Source organism: Culex pipiens, chromosome 2 (assembly GCF_016801865.2).
Source record: "Culex pipiens pallens isolate TS chromosome 2, TS_CPP_V2, whole genome shotgun sequence".
Classification (NCBI taxonomy): domain Eukaryota; kingdom Metazoa; phylum Arthropoda; class Insecta; order Diptera; family Culicidae; genus Culex; species Culex pipiens.
The window spans coordinates 45,149,369-45,174,409 of NC_068938.1; the positions used below are offsets into that span (position 1 = coordinate 45,149,369).

At 39.4% G+C, this 25,041-nt stretch overlaps 1 protein-coding gene and 1 pseudogene across 2 annotated transcripts in view; one reads left to right on the forward strand and one right to left on the reverse strand.

Annotated features, from left to right (window-relative positions):
- Positions 1–25,041, forward strand: part of LOC120416772 (inositol-pentakisphosphate 2-kinase) — a 321,616-nt gene that overhangs the window by 72,310 nt on the left and 224,265 nt on the right. The window lies entirely within an intron of this gene.
- On the reverse strand, positions 589–1,914 carry LOC120423456 (putative uncharacterized protein DDB_G0279653; annotated as a pseudogene).

The following is a 25,041-nucleotide window of genomic DNA, read 5'->3' on the forward strand; positions in this document are numbered from 1 at the left end:
ACTCTAATTCTGATTTTGACTCTGACTCTGATTTTGACTCTGATTCTGACTCCAACTTTGATTTTCATACTGACTCTGACTCTGACCTTGACTCTGATTATGACTCTGACTCTGACTATGATTATTTCTCTGATTCTGACTCTGACTCTGACTCTGACTTTGTCTTTGACTTTGATTCTGACTCTTACTCTAACTCTAACTCTGACTCTTATTCTAATTTTGACTCTTGGCTCTGATTCTGATTCTGACTTTAAATCAGGGTTTGACTCTGACTGTGACACTGACTCTAACTCTGATTTTTTTCTGATCCTGATGCTGACTCTGACTCTGATTTTGACTCTGACACTGACTCTGACTCTAATTCTAATTAAGAATCTGACTCTGATTTTGACTCTGCTTTGACTGTGATTCTGACTTTTTCTCTGAATCTGCTTTTGACTCTGACTCTGACTGTGACACTGATTCTGACTCTAATTCTTATATTGTCAGAGTAAGACTCTGATTTCCACTCTTAATCTGACCCTGATGCTGACTCTGGCTCTGATTATGATTCTGATTATTTCTCTGATTCTTACTCTGACTCTTACTCTAACTCTGGCTCATATTCTGATTTTGACTCTTACTCTGACTTTGGCTCTGGTTCTGATTCTGACTTTCACTCTGACTTTAAATCTGGTTTTGACTCTGACTCTGATTTTTATTCTGATCCTGATGCTGACTCTGACTCTGATTTTGACTGTGTCTCTGGCATTGACTCTGACTCTAATTCTGATTTAGACTCTGACTCTGACACTGACTGTGACACTGATTCTGACTCTAATTCTTATATTGACTCTTACTCTGACTCTGATTTTGACTCTTAATCTGACTTTGATTCTGACTCTTACTTTGATTTTCATACTGAATCTGACCTTGACTCTGATTATGACTCTGATACTGATTCTGACATTAACTTTGATTCTCACACTGACTCTTTTATTTGCTATAAAAAAGGGTCACACAAAAAAAAAACACTGACTCTGAATCTAACCTTAACTCTAACTATGACTCTAGTTCTTATTTTGACTCTTACTCTGACTCTGGCTCAGACTCTGATTCTGACTCTTACTCTGACTCTGAATCTGACTGTGACACTGACTCTGACTCTAAGTCTAATTCTGATTTAGACTCTGACTCTGATTTTGACTCCTTCTCTGAATCTGATTTTGATCCTGACTTTGACACTGACTCTTTTTCTTATTCTGATTTTTATTCTGACCCTGATGCTGACTCGGAATTTGACTCTGACTCTAGTTCTGATTTTGCATCTGACTCTGATTTTGACTCTGACTTTGACTGTGATTCTGACTTCTATTCTGACTCTGACTTTGACTGTGACACTGACTCTGACTCTAACTGACTCTGACTCTGAATCTGATTTGACTCTGACTGTGACACTGACTCTGACTTCTCTGAATCTGATTTTAACTTCGACTTTGACACTGACTTTTACTCTGATTTTTATTCTGACGCTGATGCTGACTCTGACTTGGAATTTGACTCTGAATCTGACTCTAGTTCTGATTTTGAATCAGACGCTGATATTAACACTAACTATGACTGTGATTCTGACTCCTACTCTGACGCTGAATCTGATTTTGGCTCTGACTCTGACTCTGACTGTGACACTGACTCTGACTCTAACTGACTCTGACTCTGAATCTGATTTGACTCTGACTGTGACACTGACTCTGACTCTGATTTTGATTCTGAACATGGTTCTGACTCTGCCTATGCCTCTGACTCTAATTCTGAAGTTGTTTCTGACCCTGAATTTAACTCTGATTCTGACATCAAAACATAGCGTCAAGCCTGCACATCCCCAACGTGATAGCCAAAGCTCGGTGGCGTTGATGAGGAGTACCGCCTTGTCATCGTCCTCATATCTCCTAGAGCTGGCTGGCTGAAGAAAGTTGGGCCAGACTCTCGGGTCGTTCAGGGCGTTACGACAACCACGGAGTGACTTTCGCGCGTGATCGCGTCGTTGATGAAGCCCTGATGACGCGACGCGACAACTTTGTTGGGGGGGAGCTGCGGCTAGGTACGAAATTACCCTTTCGATATGGTTTATTTAAAAGATTACTTTGTGATGGAAATGTACGCGGTGGGGATGAAAACGGGGCTAACAGCAGCTGTCGAGTGGTTTTTGCGTTTCTGCGGTTCTGCAGTGGCGATAAAAGGCAGCATCTTTTGTTGCAAAAGACTCTCGATTATGGTGAAATTTCGCTATTATTAGACTGTGGCTTTGCGATTGTCGGGAACGGGATGGAAAGCAATTATTCTTTTGTGCTTCGTGTGCATTGCATTTCGACAAAAAAGAGTGTAAATTTTGTTGTTGTAAAAGTTCAAGATTTCAAGAATTCATGAGTCCAAGAGTCCAAGAGTCCAAGAGTCCAAGAGTCCAAGAGTCTAAGAGTCCAAGAGTCCAAGAGTCCAAGAGTCCAAGAGTCCAAGAGTCCAAGAGTCCAAGATTCCAAGAGTCCAAGAGTCCAAGTAACCAAGAGGCTAAGAGTTCAAGAGACTAAGTAGACTCCATAAATTACATTTTATTTTGAATTCGTATCACTTCAAACTCTCCAACAAATTTTCGTAATCTCCGGGAAATCATTTCAATCCAGATTGTAACGACTCTTTTCCGATTTGCCCAAATTGGGCACTCTGTTTTCCCTAGACATCGTACTGATTCCAACTTCCTAGTACAATTTCGCTCCCCGTCCAGCGTGGTCTCCATATCCATCACACACAAAACTTTCCCAGGTGTCCGGTTCCAGCCAGCCAGCCTTGCATCAAAGCGCCGTAGTGATGATAAAAAATGCATTCACCACAATCTCCCACCGTCTGGCCGTGCGAGATTCGATCGATGACTTGATTGGGTCGATACTGTCTGGCCGTCCATATAACATGCGGTGGGGTCACGACGACGACGCGCTGAAACGAATTTCGAAAATTGAAAATTGGTTATTAAAATTTCCATTCGCAATCGGCTGCTGCTATGGCTGCCGCCGCCGCTGTAGCACGTATAATCCATTCGAATTTTCGTCCCCACTTTTTTTTTTCGCTCTCCAAGTTTGGTCTGGTGTGTTACCTGGTGGTTTCGCAGATTTAGGCTGCGCTTTCCCTTTGGGGGTCTGGTGCGCAAGGGGAGGGGAAAAAAGGTTAGCCCCAGAAGCGAAATGCGCTCGCAGATTTATGTGTGTGCGGTGTACACGCAGCGAAATGGGGGTTGTTGTCGCCTGGGGTTGGTAAATGGAGCGGTTTCCCGAGCAGACGAAAATAACTTGGGAATAACATTTTTTGATATTTGAAAATACTAGCCCAATAACATTTTATGTTATTTATAACAAGATTTGTTATTCGTCGTTATATTTTTTTTGTTATTGGATTGTTATTGTAATAACAGACTAATAACATTTTTAGTTATTCTTCGAACAAATCTTTGTTATTATTTTTTGTTATTTTAACAACTAATCCGATCATCCCAATAACAGTTGACGGTATTCTTCCATAACAAAAAATGTTATTCCAAAGTTGTTTTGGTTTTCAACCAATATCAGACCAATAACAAATTTTGTTATGATAACATAAACTGTTATTAAACTCTTATGTAAAAGTTGATTTTTCAAGAAGATTCCATAACACTTTCTGTTATTTTAACAGTATTTGTTATTGAAATGGCATGAACTTTGTTATAACCGTCTGCCCGGGTTGTAGGGAGTGTTTCAAGGCACTTAATCAAAAGGTTTAGAAAATTGTCTAATGTACTCCATTTGGAGCAAGTTTGGCGAATTGGCGAATGGGATGTACAAAACAAGTTTGCTGTATGAATGTTTAAAATGTGCAGATGTACACATTTTCTTATTTTGAGTGTTTCAATCAACACATACAAACAATACCAATTATTTCCACTTCATCAATTTCTGCCTATGGGGTATTCCATTGAATTTTAATTCAAATTATTGCAAGTAGAACACAAATTAAATTTGATTCACGATTTTGTGAAAATTGTTCACGATTCATGTTTATTATACCATTAAAAAAAGTCTTGGAGGATTAGTTTTGATATAAATTACATTTAATTCATGATTTCTGGAATCGATGGTATTTGTTCACGAAAACATGCATTTTATTCACTGCTCTAAATAAAGTAATGAAAGTTTTCGTTTTTTAAAGTAAGTTGTATATTATGAACAATTATCATGATTTCTTTAATTTTAGTCGTGCAAAAAGATTGAATTGTTTGACAACTTGCATTGTAATTTTTACTTGTACGTTACTTCTCAATACATTCAAAAGCATCAATGTGCAGTTATTTATTAATATACTTTTTTTTCTTACTTTCGTTCCAGGTTCGTAATTTCAATTGTACGCGTACATTTTACGTTGAAAATCTTCGGTAATTATGTGAAGTAAATTATACGATAAAAATTTATTGCATCAATTGTGTTTAGTAAAGATAGTGTTTAATCGGTGAAGATTCGTGAACCTTATAAAAAAAAAAAACTCAAATTCAAAATGTATCTGGGATGGAATAATCGCAAACAAATCTTTTTCGCTTGCGAACTTTCTTCACACGCGAGAACGAGAGAAGACCTAAAAGAAAATCGCTCCCAAACTTCTCCAAGAAAATCAATCTGTTGATGATTTTTTGTGAATTTCCTTGTTAGCACCACTTCAAATAATTTAATTTTCTTTGTTTAAACAAAATTCCACATCCACAAAAAGGTACAGGTAATTTTTCGACGTGTGAAGTTACGCTTGCAAAAATATGTTCCGCCGTATAATCAAGATGATGATTTTTTTTAGCTTCCTTTTACTGCTCTTTCGTGCGCGAGAGAGGAGAGCCATGTTCCCTTCGTATTTTTTCTCTTGATGAACGTTCGAAGATTTTCTTTTGATGATGATTCTACCATCGCTGAAGTGGACTTATTTGTTAGCAAGTATTCCTGTCATCTAGTTCGACAGAATTATCTCATAACTCATTCGTCACTGTGATACTATTTTCACCGATGAATGTTAGACGTGGTGACAAAAGGTTTCGATAATCTTTCCCGAACTCTCAAAATATTATCAATGAGTTAACGATATTATCATGAATTCCTCTGTTACTCTACCGACACGAATTTGACACATTTGACACATAAAATGAAGTAAAATTACTTTGGAAAAGAAAAACAAAATAAAATTTAGAAGTAATGGAAATTACCACAAAGTTTTTTTTTTCTCACCCTCGAAAGTTTTTTTCCCGATCTTAAGAATGATTTTTGCATGAAAGTTTTAGGTAAAGGTAACGACAATTCTGAAAAGCTGAGACATTTTAAACAAATATGCTTTTTGTCAAAAGATAATCATTTGATGAAGATTCATTCTCTTGAATATTTTGTTATTGATTTTCAAAGCTTTATTTTGACGGGTATGTCATGCATGAAAGGAGATAGAGTCGGTCTAACTCCAAGTTCTCTCTCTTTGAGCGCGCTCTGAAGAATCTTGCATTTTTACACTTCACCAATATAGCATTGCAGAGCGATATAGAAAGAGAGTGTAAGAACATGATTGAGTTCTGGCTCTCTCCGAACGTCAAACCTGTGTAGTCAAGCGGTACAGAGATGAGTTGCCATGCAAAGAGCTCCGATTCGAATCTCGGGGGATGCCAAACGTTTTTGTACCATTACACATAAGCTATAAAAAACTTCTGCAAATTCGACAGTGCTGCATTTAGTGTCATAACTTCCGCCAAAGCGTTGTCAGAGGATCTCGCTGATCCCGTACGGGTGTACCAACTCTGCCCCTGAGCTAAATCGAGCGCGGTGATGACGTGGCGAGGATATCGAGGGGGAGGAGAGAGCATAACCGATTAATCGTATGGAAGGCGGCGATTTGCCTCGTTTTTTTGCGCTGATCATTGCCACAGGGTGCAAAAGTGGACCTTTCACTCGTCCAGCGTAGGAAAATTGGTGCAGCAGCAGCAGTGGAAAGAGATTGCAGTTTTTGCACGCTGCACTATAATTGATATTTGGTGTATGGCTTGGTGTGTGTCCCAGGAAGGAAGTCAGGCTGGTGGGTTGGAAAGTGTGTAGACGAGATGTTTTTTTTTTGCTCGTACAAAGTAACAAGACGATTAAGCGAAGCAATTTGATGGGAGTTACATGACAACTTTCACAAATAATCTGTCGTGTTATTTTGTTTTCAATTTAACAAATTTGTTTGCTAGCAAATGGATTCAAAGCTGTTTCCCACACACAAAAGAAACCGTTGATAAGGGGTCGAAATTCGAAGCTTCCATCAGGCATCAGGCAATGCCCTGAGAGCAAATTCGACGAGTGCCATGTCAAATGCATCGGATGCACTCTGTATGCATTTGTCTAGCTGACTGTCTGCAGCCCCTATCGAATATTTACTCTCTCTCTCATGATAGTGGTGGTGGTGGCAGAGCGGCTAAAGGATGCACCCTCTTCTGTTCAACGGCCATCGCCATCATCTGCAGCAGGGGTCGAATGTTATCGCGCAACGGAAATCGGGATAATAACATAAACGCCATGCCAGAGGACTATTGGACTCGAATGGAGTTTAGGAGTTGTGCGCGGTTGCATGTAGGAGTTGTTCGTTAAGAGTTTTGTGAATAGAGTACATATTCCTGAGCAAAATGATACAGTCTGTTTCGTAGTGTTTCAAAACCTTTTTGATCAGCAGATAGATCGCCCTGAAACATAAAAAAAGTAGGAAAAAAATGATTATTTTTATCTTTCTCTGACTATAAATATGAGCAAATTTCAACGTTTTTCTATGACAGGCCGTTGCTAATATTTTCAAAGTTTATGTATATGTTCTTCAAAATTGGTCCAAAACATCAGGAGGCAAAACAATGTTTAAAAAAACATAAAAATTTCAATGGAAATAGAAGTCCATTCAACTGATAAAAATCTGAAATGCATTTTTCTGCATTGATAATATTATGTAGCAAGTTTGGGCTCGTTATATTTTTAATTTTTTATGAAATTCCAATAAACAGCACAACACAAAACTTTTTTTTATCACAGAAAAAATCAGTTTTCAACCAATTTTCGATCTTTAAAGACCATTGGAAAGGAGAACTCTTAAAATTTTAGAAAATTTTAGGTTTGATAGTTTGACTTGTTTTATATGAATTTGTCAATGTTTTCAAATGTGAAAAAAATAATGGGACAGGGGAATATTAAGAAACTATTTCAAGATTAATACTCAAAATGTGAAGTTGGTCCGATCAATATTTTTGGAGATATCGTTAAAATAGTGAGTGTCGGTCAAAATCGCATTATTTACGAAAATGTAAATAACTTTGAAATGATAATATGTAGCTAAGTTTTTCAAAAAGCATCTTAAAGTAGACATCCTGAAATACTTTATGAAAAATTTTATGAGGTTTGATCGAAACACGAGCGAACACCAGCAATTTGAATTTGGAGTTAGGTTTGCCAAATCGTCCAATGTCATATACTTTTGACCAGTACTGTTGTAATTTTTGTAATCCCCCAGACTATGCCTCTACGCCTTTTAAATAATTTATGTGTTGATAAAAGCATCCTATTGTAGTAAATGTAAAAAAATAACTGTAGAAACCCGACGAAAAAAAAAAACAAAGGCATGAGGTAATAATATTATACCAAATACTTTCAGAAATATATATAATAGGGTGGGTACGTTTTTCAAAAAGTTCTCGGATCAAGTTTTAGTATGGTTCTCCTTGTAGGGCATGCCCATAGGGACTTTCATACCAAATATCAGCTCATTTGGTTGTAAACTGGCTGCGCGCATCAGGGTTAAAGTTTACATGGGAATTACTATGGGAAATTGGAACTTTTTGTTCAAACGCTCCTACAGGTCTGGGAAAATCACGCGCCAACTTCTGGTATGGTCAGGTCTATTGGGAATGGTGTGGAGAACACTTTTCCCGAAGAGAGCATATGGATTCGTTGTCCCTAGACCTGGCGCATCGGCAATTAATCCGATGTCTCCGGAATCAACGGTTTTCCCTCAAAAAGCATCAAATTTTCCTTAGCATGCTATGAATGTTTGATGAACACCGCGACGCCTTACGTCAGGCAGCTACCACGTGGGTGAGAAACGGCTGGAATATTCAATTGCAAACCTTCTTTTAACTAGAAAATGATCATTTAGAGTAATCCTGATATTATTTAGTCGAATTCAGAATCTTTGCATAGCAAATTTGTATTTTTTTGCAAATATTTCAACCACGTGGTAGCTGCCTGACGTATGGCGTCGCGGTGTTCATCGAGCTTTCATAGCATGCTAAGGAAAATTTGATGCTTTTTGAGGGAAAACCGTTGATTCCGGAGACATCGGATTGTTTGCCGATGCGCCAGGTCTAGGGACAACAAATCCATATGCTCTCTTCGGGAAAAGTGTTCTCCAGACCATTCCCCATAGGCCTGACCATACCAGAAGTTGGCGCGTGATTTTCCCAGACCTGTAGGAGCGTTTGAACAAAAAGTTCCAATTTCCCATAGTAATTCCCATGTAAACTTTAACCCTGATGCGCGCAGCCAGTTTACAACCAAATGAGCTGATATTTGGCATGAAAGTCCCTATGGGCATGCCCTACAAGGGGAACCATACTAAAACTTGATCCGAGAACTTTTTGAAAAACGTACCCACCCTAATATATAACCTGAACAACATAAATGCAAATCAAAAAATTAAAAATTAAACAAGAAATACATAAAAGAAGAGAAGTAAAGTTTTTCATAGAAAAAAAATGCTCAAAATGACCTTCCGAATAAGGCCAGTTTTTGTCCCCCTCCCCGCCCTTTCAAAATTTCCTCAAAAATCCAGGGGCAAAAAAAAGCCTGATTTTTTTTTAACTGTTAAATCTATTGTAAACTATCCAGAATAGATTGTATTTCGCTTATTTTATTTGTTTTTCTTTTGACCAGAGCCGAGGGACAAAAACTTTAAATAAATTTGTACCAACCTAACTGGAACTGACATTCATTTTTCACTTTTGATAAAAAAAAATCCACAATCTCAATATGGGTCATTCCACCTGAAGTGTGCAAGAAAAAATGCAAATTTGAAAATTACCATCTCCGATTCTGCTCAAATTTGGCAGCGCTGTTGAGACTATCAAAACATGCAAGAATCCCGAATTTCATCCAAATCAGACCACCCCCTCCATTTTTGTACCCTTCCAAAAAATCGACTTTTTGGCGATTTTTGAGCGAAACCTCTATCTTCAAACGACGATAACTCAGGAACCACAAATCTTAGAGGGTCGGTCTTAGACTTAATTTTGAAGGAAATTGGACGTAGAATCCATTTCCGTGATCAAAATTTAGATTAAAATATTGTTTCTACCGTATCTCAAAACAGCCCTACTATTTTTTTAAATTTGACCTCACCTTCGTATTCCCCATCCAATTTTACATAAGAATCACTTATCGACAGAAAGGAATATGTTTCGTTCCAGAGATATCGAGTTTTATAGTTTTAAGTATTTGAGAATAACTAAATTAGCTTTATTCGCCGCATCTGCTAAAAGCACTCGGGCGCTTCTAAATGAAAGAAGTCTTGTCAACTGAAAACTATAGAAAATTATTTTCCTGTGTTTATAATCATATTTAGCATGTTTGGGCTCGTGAAATTCCGAAGTTTTCCGCAAACAGATTTTTTTTCTGTTTTTTTTTTTGCTTTTGCTAAGAAGTTAGTAAGCTTAAGTATTATCTTTGTGCTGCTCAAATATAATTGTCATTTTTAGAATCTTCAAAAAATAACTTAAATATTCAGTTAGATGTTCTGAGTTTTTCAATTATCCAGAATATTGATTTGTCATTACGAAAATGAATGTTTTTTTTGTTTATTCTTGACACATTTGTTGCTGTTAATAGTTAGCTTTCGTATAGCAAAAAGAGGCCAGAATTTTCAAAAAAAAAAAAAAAAATAAGTTTGTTGAAGAAATTACAATTTATACCCTAAACTATTTTTTTACATTAGAAATTGAAAAATTATTCAATGAATTTAGTGGAAAATTGATCCTAAATCAATATAAGATCGAATCTTTTTTCTCTGATCATTACATCTTTGTTTTAAGTAGTTTTTTTATTAATCTTTTGCGATAGTGAGGTTTTACCAAAAATTTCTGAAAATCAAAGGTTGCTGTTAAATATCTTACGTATATATGTTTGTAGATGAAAGATTAAAGTTTGAAAACATGCATTCCCTAATACGTTCCTCCCCTACGTTTAGTAAATCTAACCATTTAAAGTTCCCACCACCGTTCGTTCAACTTGGCAACGCCGCACGTGTCCTGTTTTCAAGGGCTGCTACACAGGATCCTAGCTCTCGCTATAGAATAATACATTTATTGCTCTCTGTTCGTCCTTCATCCGGCGCGGTTTTTAAAGCATCGTCGGAGCGAGGGTGGGATTCATTGAGCTAAAAATAAACCCACACTCCACGTGTTCACAGCATTTTCCCTTTAAAACTTTCCCACATCATCGTCGCCAGCCAAGCAGCTGTCCCACGGATCCCGCAGATCATCGCATCGGGAACGGGAATCGGCGGCTTCCGGACTCTCGAGGGGCTCGATTCCAGATGCGCGGTGGATGTTATTTTCCTGACACAAATCAAATTTGCTGCATTTTCCGTGACGGAGGGATCCGTTGTGCAATCTCTGGTGTGCAGTTGAGAGTTGCACAAATGCATGCTTTTTTTTTTGCTGTTGTTGCCTCTCTAGAGCAACTTTGCGCGCAAATTTCGAAAGGCTAGTTTTCTCGTGCAACCTAACGACGACGGCGACGAGAAGTTGATTTTAATCCACTTCTTTCACTTGAAATCGCGCGCTCAGAGGCCTGGCCTGGATCGTGGAAAAGTGGCATTGCGACCCGCGCCATCGATCGGACGACTCGAGGCTGGCATTAAGGGGACTCCCCGAAGGAGGGCACCAAACCCAGGCCGCCGAGAGTAACCAGTTCGATCGAATAAATCAGAGTCGATTCCACGCGGACGGCAAAAGGCAGCTCTAACCAGCTTTGGGGCGGACAGTGATGCTTGGAACTTAGATCGATGAAGGAAAATTTGAAATGATTATATAAATATGAATTTATTAATTTGGGGACATTCGTGAACACTTCTTATAAATTTCAGTTATTCAACTGTAGATCTATGTTATACTCAGAGTTTGATAGTGCTTTTTGGCAACTGAAATGTATTTATGTTAAACTTGAGGATCACTGTTGCATTGCAGCAAAACTCTCGGTTGCAGAGAGTACCACAACCACATCGAGGGACACAATCCAACATCGACCGCGTATAGTTGTCGCCAGCGCCGGTCTTCGCCTCCACCGCCGTTGATCGGAGCCGCATAGTCGTGCTCATTTCCATTCCAAATTGGAAACTCATTACATGATTCGCGGGTACACACCGCCACGGCCATAAGGGTACGTACCCCCTTAGTGCAGCACCAAACCAGATCAGGCCCCAGATCGAGCCAGCAATCTCGAAGCTACCCCACGGTAACATGGTGAATTGACAGCTTGAACTGCGCAAGAAGAGAGGTGAAGTGCAGTTTTAGGTGCCGTTCACTTTGAGCAATCGGCTCTCACTCACTATTCTTGCAGCCAATAGCTGGACTTGGTTGGATCTGACCGCGCGCCAATTGGTACAGTTTTTGCGCAAAACTAACAGTTAGAGTTGGATTTGGATTTGGAAATGCAGCAGCAATCAATCCAAAGCTGCTTTGGGTTCAGATTGGAACCTATTCTCCCGCGACTTTGCTAATGCTCGACTCGTGTTTCAGGCCTGCACGCCGTGACAAGCCACCTTTCCAAGTCCCTTGAAAGGGGACAATGAACTCGCTCTGCGCCCTGCTGTCTAATGCAAGTTTGCACGAGCCCGGAGTTTGAAGTTTATTCTTTAATGACATTTTCATGAGTTTTTAAGAGTTAACTAACATGCCATAATGAAAATTGATCCGATTATTTTAATAACTCTAATACTTATCTGTTTAACTTCTTATCATTAGCCTTTATGCTTCTTTCTCGTATTTTTTTTTTTAATTTCTGCTTGCTGTTTTTGATTATTAAGTGGTCATATTTTAATACAGGGATGCCAGAAAACTGAACTTCTAGACACGTTTGGAAAATATTTTGTTTACCTATCAAATGATACGTCGGATGATGAATGTTGTTTACCTACATATAAATGAGATCCGGCTTGAAAAAAGTACATAAATATTACTTAAGCGGTCATAACTTGAGACAAGGTTGCCCGATCTTTAAAACTTTGATATGTTGGGAAAGTCTTACATTTACTTATCCAACAATGTTTTACAAGATAGTATTTGATACAATTTCTGTCACTTATCTATCATTCAGATATATGTTAAAACATATTTTTATACATAACTTTTGAATTACTTATTGAATCTTCACTAAAATCAATAGGTACCGTAAACCGGGGTGACTTTGATAGGATTTCAATTTGTTTTCAGAATATTTTCCAACAGGTAAGGTTTTTCTCAAGATTATTATTTTTAAAACATGTACTGGGGTAGACCACACAAAGTCCATGCACTATTTCGGAAAAAAAGTTTTTTCAATAATGTTTAGAAAAATAGTTACGTTAAAAATTCTTAGTTTTAATTCCGGGGTGACTTTGATAGTCATAGTTTTTCTTGTTAAAATCATATTTTAGAAGTTCAAACTTTATTTGTACGCTAAATGTACCATCACTAAAGTAGCTGATATAGTTTTTAAGAAAAAAAAATCAATGTTTATAATCAGTTAACTAAGTGTATAAGCTTTTCAGCAAAATACATATAAATTTTAAAACTAGTTTTGTTTGTAAAATTATCGATTTATATTGCATGTTATACTGAATTCGAAGCACGAATCACAAGTTTTCACATTTTTTTTCAACTGAAATTGCCTATAAATTTGGAGTTTTTTTTAATTGTTGAAGCACATATTATTTATTATTTACAATTTTTTTTAACCTTCTCCTGGTAGAAAATTGTCCAAAGAATCCGAAAATGAATTCCGTTTTCCGATTAAAAATCATGTTCGTTGAGAAAATCATGACACTTTGAGAAGTTTAAAATAATCACTTTCATCAACATTTTCTTAACTATAGTTAACTAACTTTTTAAACTTGTCAAAATTTTATGAAAAGTTCTTCTTGAGGTACTTTGAACACTTCTCTACCACGGTCAGTATGTTTCTTAACCATTCCTTACGTATTTTAATTGTACTCTTCATTTTGTGGAAAAATCGCAAACCTATCAAAGTCACCCCGGCTATCAAAGTCACCCCGTTTTACGGTACGTCGAATCGAATGCAACCGATTTAGCCAAAATTGGTTTGGCCAGAGCTGAGAAAACTGATTGACATTATCGGTCACAGACATTTGTTCAATTATCGATTAATTTGAGTCGATAGGTATACATGAAGGTGAGTCTACGAGCTTTCTATTTCAAAAATCAAATTATTCGCTCTACAGCATTGCCTTGGCGTTCTCGATTGCGAGATTCCTACTCGAAACTAGGTGTCCGAAGGCTTGATTGTTGAGGCAATTGCAAACCTCTTTTTACACCTAAGCTTCCATCCACCCCGGGATTCGAACTGACGACCTTTGGATTGAGAGTCCAACTGCCTACCAGCGACTCCACCGAGGCAGGACCCAGGGAGACGACTCCTACACCTGGACTGAGCTAACGACCTAACCTTAGGTTAGACCGGGGCCAACATTTACTTCCCTGTCCGACGGAAGGCGTGATCAGACAAATCTCGTCTCAAAATTTGCCACCGGGACCTTCTGGGATCAAACCCAGGCCGACTGGGTGAGAGGCAACCACGCTTACCCCTACACCAGGGTCCCGGCTTTCTATTTAAAAAACATAATTTTTAGATCAAGATTATTACCTTGCAGTAAGGAAGGCAAACCTTAACACTTGTAGCCCCAACGTGGTCAAAAAAAGTTGGAAATGCAATTTACCGGCTCTTTGAACACTTGGAAAAAAAGTTGGAAATGCCTTTTTTATTGTAACTTAGGGTATACGCATCTTTTTTGGATCTACCTTGTTGTAGTTGATTTTTGACATCCTTCCGAATCGAATGCAACAAGGATAATCCAAATCGGTTGAGTCTACGCCGAGATAAAGCCGGATGAAGTTGCATTTCCAACTTTTTTGACCCCCTTGGTGCTTCGCGTACGTTTTGACCCCGTTGGTGCCTACAAGTGTTAAAAAAATATGTCGTAGACCGAAATGGCGTTGGAGTACTTAATTTATGTCCATTTTAAAATATCTCAACACACAATCAATATTTTTGGGTTTTATGAATTTGTAAAAGTTGGATTTTAAAAATCGTTCAAAACTCATCGAAATTAGTTCTTTCTTAGTTATCATCCAGCTGATCATATGCTGTAATTGCATGTAAATAAATCATCAACAGCTCAACCTTAAACAAAACCTAACCCTCCCACACCTATAATTAGATGACTCAGTCAACCGAAACCCTCATCTGTCAGATCGGTCCGCTCCATTTCACTTCGGTGCTCCATTTAGGCCGCGTTTGACGGAGTAAACTTTTGACACCACAGCCAGCGCGAGCGGGAGAGACCCCTCGGGCCATGAACCTCTATTGTTCGTCGAGAGGCCTCAAGCGCGACTCGACGCCACGCCGAACCTTTCGAAATGTCGCGGGCCCGTATTTGGACCGGGGGATGACCCCGGTTCCGTCGGATGGTATAATTATTTCGTTCGCGTCTTCTCGCGCTCGCGAAGCAAACAAGCAAATTAGCCTAAAAATTGAACCGCTAAAGTGACAGTTGCACGGGCAGGGGTGCCAGATTTGCAGTTTTCTTAAAAATGTTTGGATATAGTTTCAGGAAAAAAATGTTCATATAAGGATTGTCAACAGAGTAGATTCCAGCAGATCTGGAAATATTTCAACACAAAATTTTGACAGTTGGCAACACTGTGATCTCGATGTCACGATACTAACGCCGCCATATTTTCTTCTTCATACAGAGTTTCATGAAGATCTGTTTTTTTTTCTCGCTGAAACGAGACTCCGCGGGGCCATTCAAATCGGGTGTCCGTCCCTCAAATCGTTTTGTTTTGTTCACAGAGATGGACGCCGCGCCATCACGAAAAAGTCGCTCAACTCCCCACCGCGCACGTGAGGGGGGCTGCTCGATTGCGCTATTAGGCACACGTAGGCTTTAAGTAAGTGGATAATTATGAGGCAGTTAGCGGGCGCGAGAGCTGTGGAACGGTGTTTCCAGATGGGGAATTTTAAACAAAAAAAAAAATCCGAAATTTTAAAGTAATTTTTAATTTTTTTTTTTTTAGATTTTGAACATAACAAACCCAAAAAAAATGGGACCGGTCAGGTGGGAACAAAGCATTTCACAATTAATTTTATAACGAATCGTGGTAGCTCACGATTGGTTTCACACTTTGATCGGCACCGAGTGAGTGAGTGATTTCCGTTCTTTGAACTGAAAATCAGGACCCTTAGTTAGAATTTTGCACCAAAATAAATAATAAATTAATAAATAAAAAAAACATGACAATTTATTTGCAAAAAAAAAACTTATATTGAAAACACCGTGTCCATGTATGTGCCTAACCTTCACCGGCCCGGGGCCTTCGGCTCGCGATGATCTACAAAAGAGAAAGGATCTCGCACAGATTCGGCGAAAGGAAGTTCGTCGTATAGGGTTGGCCTACGACGAGGGGTCTCTCGACCACAAAAAAAAGAGTTGTTATTGCTTCGCTCATAAACTTTGATGGATGACAAGCAACTAAATGCGAAGGTGTTTATGTGCCCTCGGCGGACCTTTTGGCCGCCAGAGGAAAAAGTCGTGAGCACGTACCCCTCTCTCATATCAACCGTCATCGAACAAAGTCGTGGTGGGACCCAAAAGGCCAACCAGAGCCAGGGAGCGGCCAGATCTAGAACACCCTCAAGACGGCGCGCGCGGCTTGCCCAGTTTGAACAAAGAAGGTTAACATAGCGGTCCGAAGTCGTCTCCAAGAGAGGCCTCTAGACTCGAGTTGACTCTCCCCTCGCGTTTAGACCAAGAGCTTCATTATCATTGGTTAACCATCCCGGAGGAGCAGCGCACTCGGCGTCCCATATTCCGTCTTCGAGGGAACATCAAGAGCCCGATCGAGTCCGGAGAGAGTGGCCTCGAAAGACGACTGTTGGTGAAAACATCATCACATCACAGTCTACGACACCGTTTAACATATGGGTTTTATGAGCGATCGATGCCATTGAGGAGCCTCGATCGTGACAAAAGACTAGGTCACCTTGGGAGTGTGTCGTATCGCCGAATGGGTCGCTTCATCGAAAAGTTTCAGAACTTCATCAAGTAACATTCAAAATTGAACACGACAGCTGCGGGTGTGACCTTGATACCAAATGCGCCGGACCCTTTCTCTCGATCAAATTTTGAAGTTGCACTCCTGCATCATCCAGGCGGCCATTCTAGGCAGGCTCTCGTATAACATGTGAACGGATACCTGCATAAATGAACCGACAAGGGTTTTGAACGCGGTGAAGCAGCTTTGTTTTGAAAGGCACACACACACAGGATGCGATCGAATGCCACCACCAGGATGGATGTGGTGGTCGCTTTCTTTGTGTTTTTCTACTTTTTGAAAACTTTTCGTTCATGTTGGGTAGCCCTGCATTTCTGTTAGTGAGCAGCTGTTTTCAATTCTTTTCATTTTACTCCATCCACTTGAGTCCGGGAAAAACGAAGTTGATTTCAAATATAAAATCAATGCAGGTTTGTCCAAAAAGTTCTGATCTGAATCGAACAAAAAAAAAATGCTGAAAGCTTATGAAATTTATTTATTCTTAAAAAAAATCTTTAAAATTCCATGTTTCTAGACGTTTAAAATTAGGTAGCAGGAAATGGCAAAATAAATAAAAATATTTCCTGCTCATTTCAAAAACATGCATGACGCACTCATTTCAAAAACATTCATGACGCAAAAGACCTGTTCTTTTTACAAATGTTGAAAATTGGGAGTTAGACTCCCTCCTTCATAAAATTTACAAAAATGGGCCTCAGATTCGTGATTTTGACCCAAATTATGATCAAAAGAAACTCTCCCCAAAATTCAGGTCTGGTAAACAAATATAGAAATATATTTTTTATAATTATGGTTGATTTTAATGATGGGATATTTTCATCTAAGAAATCTGAAAACAACAAAAAAATATCATATTAAATTTTCAAACAAGATACAAAATCATGAAGGCAAAATAATGAACAAGTTTTAGGTATTTTACACCTGGGTGATGAATAGAGAGAATGCGTAACGTGATTTTCGAACGATCCCACTTTATTTACATCTATAAAGTAGGAGGCTGTTCAAGCACAAGCTTGACTTTTTTGTTGCTGGTAAATGAGCCGTTTTATAATCAGTAGTATGTGTTTTATTTTGTCTAGGTTTTTACATTTTTTGCTGGAAAATTGTGTTTGTTTTCAAGTTTTGATCGGTTACAAGAGGTTTTTTTACGGTCGACGAAGAACTGCCGCGAGAGTGTCATTCTGCGATTTCGTAGAATAATTCCCTGGCTGATTTGGAACCCTGCAGCTCTTCTTGGTCCAGCGAAAAAACATCGCTGATTATAGTGGAGCTGATCCAACAAACAAAGAAGATTTTTACTAAACCAGTACACCCAACTGGCAGTCGCATGATTGTGATGCATGGCGGCATGAAAGTATATCAGAATCTGCATGAAATCTGTCCTCATGCATTTTTTGCGATATAGGAGTATGACATTTTTGCCCGTTACCGACAATTATCGACATTACCGACGGCTTTTTGGTTGTATTTCACAAAAAAAACACTTAGCAGAACGAGGATTGAACCACCAACTTCTTGGTTATTGATCCGACACGCTACCACCGCGCCATGGACGCTTGATGAAAAGTGAGTGAAAGAGCACCAACATATGCTTCTCTTTGGAGTGTTGCTCGGGGACGGGCCAGCTTTATATGTGTTGGTGAGAACTGCAGATCGCTGAAATTTTTACACGCGGGCAAAAATGATCTACGGGCTTGCTGCAAAAAATGTTATAAAATATGACATTTTCTGCAGCAAATCCAATGTTGCAGATTTTGAGATATATTTTTCCTTTGGGTGTACACAGCTAAAAAAGTAGTAATTCAGCTGCGTGTAAAAGGCCTGGGTGTAAAATAAATATTGCATTATTTTATGCAATTTTATGTGATTTTACACCCTGAAATATGTAGCCCATCAGTATGGGAAACCTACTTGACCGAAATGTCAAGCTCATACACTAAATCCCCTAAATACGCTCCCCCCGATTGCGCCTCCCCCGTTTTGCGCCCCCCGAATTGCGCTCAAACCCCGAAATAACGCTCCCCCCAAATAACACTCTAAGTGGCGCAAATCGGGGGAGCGTTATTGCGGGGTTTTGGCGTGAAATGGGGTTTTCTTTTTAAATGTACTTTTTTACATATAAATAAAATATTTGTATAAGGGGTCATCCACAAAACATGGATAAGGGGCCATCCACAAATCTGGGTATCCAAGAACTCCCGGAAGTCATGCCCTAGATATCTACTTGATGAACGGGGGTCTATATGGGTGTATTAAACATCGGTATAGCTTCCGATAGCTTCAGTGAACCACGATGGATATTCTGGGTTACGTTAAATTGTTATGGGTCCTCCAGGAACTCCCGGGAGTTATAACCTGATGATCTACCTGATCAACGGGGGTCTATATGAGTGTATTAACCATCGGTATAGCTTCAGGTAGCTTCACTGAACCACGATGGATGCTCTGGAGTTCGTTGGATTGTCATGGGTCCTCCAGGAACTCCCGGGAGTTATGACCTGATGATCTACCTGATCAACGGGGTTCTATATGGGTATATTAATCATCGGTATAGCTTCAGGTAGCTTCAGTGAACCACGATGGATCTTCTGGGTTACGTTGGATTGTTATGGGCCCTCCAGGAACTCCCGGAAGTTATGACCTGATGATCTACCTGATCAACGGGGGTCTATATGGATGTATTAACCAACGGTATAGCTTCAGGTAGCTTCAGTGAACCACAATGGATACCCTTAGCCATGTTGGATTGTTATAGGTCCTCCAGGAACTCCCAGAAGTTATGACCTGACGATCTACCTGATCAACGGGGTTCTATATGGGTATATTAATCATCGATATAGCTTCAGGTAGCTTCAGTGAACCACGATGGATATTCTGGGTTACGTTGGATTGTTATGGGTCCTCCAGGAACTCCCGGGAGTTATGACCTGATGATCTACCTGATCAACGGGGGTCTATATGGGTGTATTAACCATCGGTATAGCTTCAGGTAGCTTCATGAATTACGATGGATACCCTTCGCCATATTGGGTTGTTATGGGTCCTCCAGGAACTCCCGGGAGTTATGACCTGATGATCTACCTGATCAACGGGGGCCTATATGAATACATTAATCATCGGTATAGCTTCAGGTAGCTCCACCTAACCACGAAGGATACTCTGAGGTACGTTGGATTGTTATGGGTCCTCCAGGAACTCCCGGGAGTTATGACCTGATGAACTACCTGATCAACGGGGGCCCATATGAATACATTAATCTTCGGTATAGCTTCAGGTAGCTTCACCTAACCACGAAGGATACTCTGAGGTACGTTGGATTGTTATAGGTCGTCCAGGAACTCCTGGAAGTCATGACCTGGACATCTACCAGATCAACGGAGGTTTATATGGATGAATTAATCATCGGTATAGCTTCAGGTAACTTCAGTAGCATCCATCATGGTTCAGTGAAGCTACCTGAAGCTATACCAATGATTAATATACCCACATAGACCCCCGTTGATCAGCTAGATCATCAGGTCATAACTCCCGGGAGTTCCTTGAGGACCCATAACAATCCAACGTACCCCAGAATATCCATCGTGGTTCACTGAAGTTACCTGAAGCTATACCGATGGGTAATACACCCATACAGACCCCCGTTGATCAGGTAGATCATCAGGTCATAACTTCCGGGAGTTTCTGGAGGGCCCATAACTATCCAACGTAACCCAGAAGATCCATCGTGGTTCACTGAAGCTACCTGAAGCTATACCGATGATAAATATACCCATATAGACCCGCGTTGATCAGGTAGATCATCAGGTCATAACTCCCGGGAGTTCCTGGAGGGCCCATAACAATCCAACGTAACCCAGAAGATCCATCGTGGTTCACTGAAGCTACCTGAAGCTATACCGATGGTTAATACACTCATACAGACCCCCGTTGATCTGGTAGATCATCAGGTCATAACTCCCGGGAGTTCCTGGAGGACCCATAACAATTTAACGTAACCCAGAATATCCATCGTGGTTCACTGAAGCTACCGGAAGCTATTCCGATGATTAATATACCCATATAGACCCCCATTGATCAGGTAGATCATCAGGTCATAACTCTCGAGAGTTCCTGGAGGGCCCATAACAATCCAACGTAACCCAGAAGATCCATCGTGGTTCACTGGAGCTACCTGGAGCTATACCGATGGTTAATACACTCATATAGACCCCCGTTGATCTGGTAGATCATCAGGTCATAACTCCCTGGAGTTCCTGGAGGACCCATAACAATCCAACGAACTCCAGAGCATCCATCGTGGTTCAGTGCAGCTACCTGAAGCTATACCGATGATTAATACACCCATATAGACCCGCGTTGATCAGGTAGATCATCAGGTCATAACTCCCGGGAGTTCCTGGAGGGCCCATAACAATCCAACGTAACCCAGAATATCCATCGTGGTTCACTGAAGCTACCTGAAGCTATACCGATGGTTAATACACTCATACAGACCCCCGTTGATCTGGTAGATCATCAGGTCATAACTCCCGGGAGTTCCTGGAGGACCCATAACAATTTAACGTAACCCAGAATATCCATCGTGGTTCACTGAAGCTACCGGAAGCTATTCCGATGATTAATATACCCATATAGACCCCCATTGATCAGGTAGATCATCAGGTCATAACTCCCGGGAGTTCCTGGAGGGCCCATAACAATCCAACGTAACCCAGAAGATCCATCGTGGTTCACTGGAGCTACCTGAAGCTATACCGATGGTTAATACACTCATATAGACCCCCGTTGATCTGGTAGATCATCAGGTCATAACTCCCTGGAGTTCCTGGAGGACCCATAACAATCCAACGAACTCCAGAGCATCCATCGTGGTTCAGTGCAGCTACCTGAAGCTATACCGATGATTAATATACCCATATAGACCCGCGTTGATCAGGTAGATCATCAGGTCATAACTCCCGGGAGTTCCTGGAGGGCCCATAACAATCCAACGTAACCCAGAAGATCCATCGTGGTTCACTGAAGCTACCTGAAGCTATACCGATGGTTAATACACCCATATAGACCCCCGTTGATCAAGTAGATATCTAGGGCATGACTTCCGGGAGTTCTTGGATACCCAGATTTGTGGATGGCCCCTTATCCGTGTTTTATGGATGACCCCTTATACAAATGTTTCATTTATATGTAAATAAAGTACATTTAAAAAGAAAACCCCATTTTACGCCAAAACCCCGCAATAACGCTCCCCCGATTTGCGCTCAAACCCCGAAATAACGCTCCCCCCGTTTGCGCTCAAACCCCGAAATAACGCTCCCCCGAATTGCGCTCTCCCCCGGTGTGCGCCCCCCCAAAAAGAGCGCACATGGGGGATTTAGTGTATATGCGTTTATCCTTACAGCTTTTCATCGGTCTGATGGCCGAGTGGGCTAAGGCGCCAGTCCTAACTGATGGTGCTGGGTTTGATTCCCGTCGGTTGCAACTTTTTTTTGTGTGTGCAAAAAATGTACATGCAGTGTGTAATATTAAGTGTTTATTTTGACGAAGGTGATGTGCATGCTTTTGCATGCGATTTTACCATCGGATTTTTTGCTGTGTAGGTTTTCAAACGGAATCAAACCGCATCGACTCCACAACCAACTTCTAATTATAAAAAAAAATGATGATCTCGCCTGCAACTTTCTTAAGATTTCTTGACTTCAACTCCAGGTTATCAAAAGCCACACATTTTTCATTCTTGCAAAAAAAAAAACAATTTTTAATTATCGATAACAATACTCTCTACTTTTGGTGAACAGTACATTGGTTCCACTTTGACTGTTCAAAATTGAGGCCGTTTTGCGAACGACTATTCAGCACCCAGTTTTACACCATTAAACATCCAAGGCATTTTATTTCTCCTGAGTATGAACCATTATTTAGGTTTTCCTGTATTTTGGTTTTGATTAACTTTTTATGCTTAGGCCGTTGCAAATATTTTTCAAAGTTTTTGTCTAAGGGTCGTATCAACAAATTTAAAAAATAAAATATAGAAAAAATTTCAGCCTCTCAAAATTTTTTTTTTTTTAAGTGGGCAAACATGGGCACTAATTATAAAAAGAATAACAGCGACTATCTTCAAATAAGTTACCTAAAAATAGCAAAAAAGATATCTAAAACTTGAGAACGGTGCACTTTCCTTTAAGTAATTTTTGATTGCAATTTCGATTTTACATTGAAAAATGAAGTTAAAAAAATTTTGCGACTAATATTTCGATTTTTTGAAAAAAATAGTATTGATTCAAAAAATCATAACTTAGTCAAAGATTTTTTGCCCGTCTGGAAATTTCTGAAAAGTTGGCATTTGATGTCCCTTAAAAAATATAAAAAATATTGTTTTTTGCAAATCAAATTTTTTTGTCACTATAACATGATTTAAATTCAAAATCACCCAAAAAAAATTTACCGTCTATAATTTTTTTCAGTGTAGTCCATATCCATACCTACAACTTTGCCGAAGACACCAAATCGATCAAAAAATTCCTTCAAAAGATACGGATTTTTGATTTTTCATACATCATGTTTGTATGGACAGCTGCCAAATTTGTATGGAAAGTTATATGGACAAACTAATGATGCAAAATGGCTTCTTTGGGCAAACCGAAGGCACCAAAAAATTTCAGCCGGATTAAAAAATACAAAAAAAAATCGAATGACCGAAATCTCAGAGAATTGCTGCTTAATAAAATAAATGCAACAGATAGGTATTTTTTTGAATTGATTTCTTGTTGAAAACGCTTCTATTTTCTTTGAATTTTTTAAATTTTAGATAAAATAATTCCGCCCAAATTTTCGAGACATTATTGAAACGAGGGTTCTGTCCCCGTTGTAGAAAATTTGCAGCGGCATTAATTTGATTATTTTTTTCCTAATACAGTTTACATTTATGTCCTTTTTTAATCGAAATTGTTTTTTTCAGAATCTTTTTTACAGACAATAAACTGTCGAATCATGATTTCGAAACCGGCCAAAAATTTCATGCAAATCATAACAATACAAAATTAATCAAAGAGCACCCTTTACTGCACAAACTTTAGGCTATACGCTACTCCATTGTGACTTGATTTGAAATCCAAATTTAGCAGAAGAAAAGCTGTAAACCCTAAACCAGTTTTAACTGGTGCCGCTACTGGTTTACTTGTTGTTCGTGGTTGTTGTTGTTGTCGGCTGAGCTTAAACGCAAAAGACCTGTTCTGGGAGCAAAATATGAGCGCGCACACAAACAAACACACATGATGACATTTTAACTCAACAGAAAAAGAAAAAAACAAACATCGTAAAAAGTAGTCTTCCCAGCTTACCCAACTGGGTAGGTTTTATTGAAGGGGGGTGGGCGGTAAATTGGTGGTAATGGGAGTGCGTGGGTGGGTTCCAGTTTTTGTGGATCCCACGAAGAAGAAGGAGCCGAAGAGAAACACGCACCATAACCGTTCGAATGGGTTGATATTAAATTGAGTTAAGCTCAATTGAGCAGACATGCTCGTTAGGGTGATTTTTAGGCAGTATTTTAAATATGAGAAAAAGGTTTTTAAACGAATCAAACAAAAAAAGAAAACAATATAAGTTTATTAATTATAATATGTTTTTCAGAGCGTCAAAAAAATTGTTTTGTAAAAAAAAATTACAAAAAAGAAAAAAAAACAGAACAAATACATGTAAATACATTTTTCATGTACAAAAACAAGAATGTCATGAATTAAAGATTTGATGATTTTAGTAAAATATAAATACATTTAAAACAACAAAAAAATAAGATTATTTTATATTGATCACCCTACTCAGCCAGACTAGCCAAATCATGCAGTCCGAAAAGACAAAAACGAAAAAAAGTACGAGTGTCTGCCATGGTTTTCGTCACCGATCCCGACCGAATAAGTCGCCGTTTTTGGCTCGCGGTGGCCTTTTGTTTACCCCGTCTGGGGCTCGCTTTGTTTTCATAAAGCATCAATTGAGCAAGGCAATTGACAAAACGAGTTTCTCCACAGCCGCTCGCCCGGCCATTCGGGCCGTCAAAGTGCGTTAATCATAATGCCACACGAGTCAGCGAGAGAAAAAGAAGAAATCAAGAGACATCGTGCGCCTGGGTAGCAACATCCCGAGTGGGGGTGGAGAGAAGGTTGTTGACGAAATTTGTTTTGTTGATTTTATGAGACTTTCAAAAATTTAAAAGATGCTTTTTACATCAAACATCAACAACAAATTTTAAGTATATTGCAAAATCAGTGAAAATTCTAAAAAAACTTTTCATTCACAACAAAAATATTTTTGTTCTGACGTAATGTCAATATTTTATATTTCTTTTCAACTTCAATTTTATAAGTTAATTATATTTGTAGAAACTAACTATTTTGAATTTCCACTGATTCGGATTGGGGCTCGCGGGCGCGATATAAGCAGATAAGTGTCCACTTTTAATGACTGACCACTTAAGAGGGGAAACGGTCGGCGAGGTGCACACAGACACACGCACGAACGCACTTGACTTGAGTTTGCCAGCGCAAACATGCACTCGGCATGATGGACGGGATACTTATACGCAGTAGAGTGTAACAAAAATGACTTTTTGGCGGGCATTCAAGGGT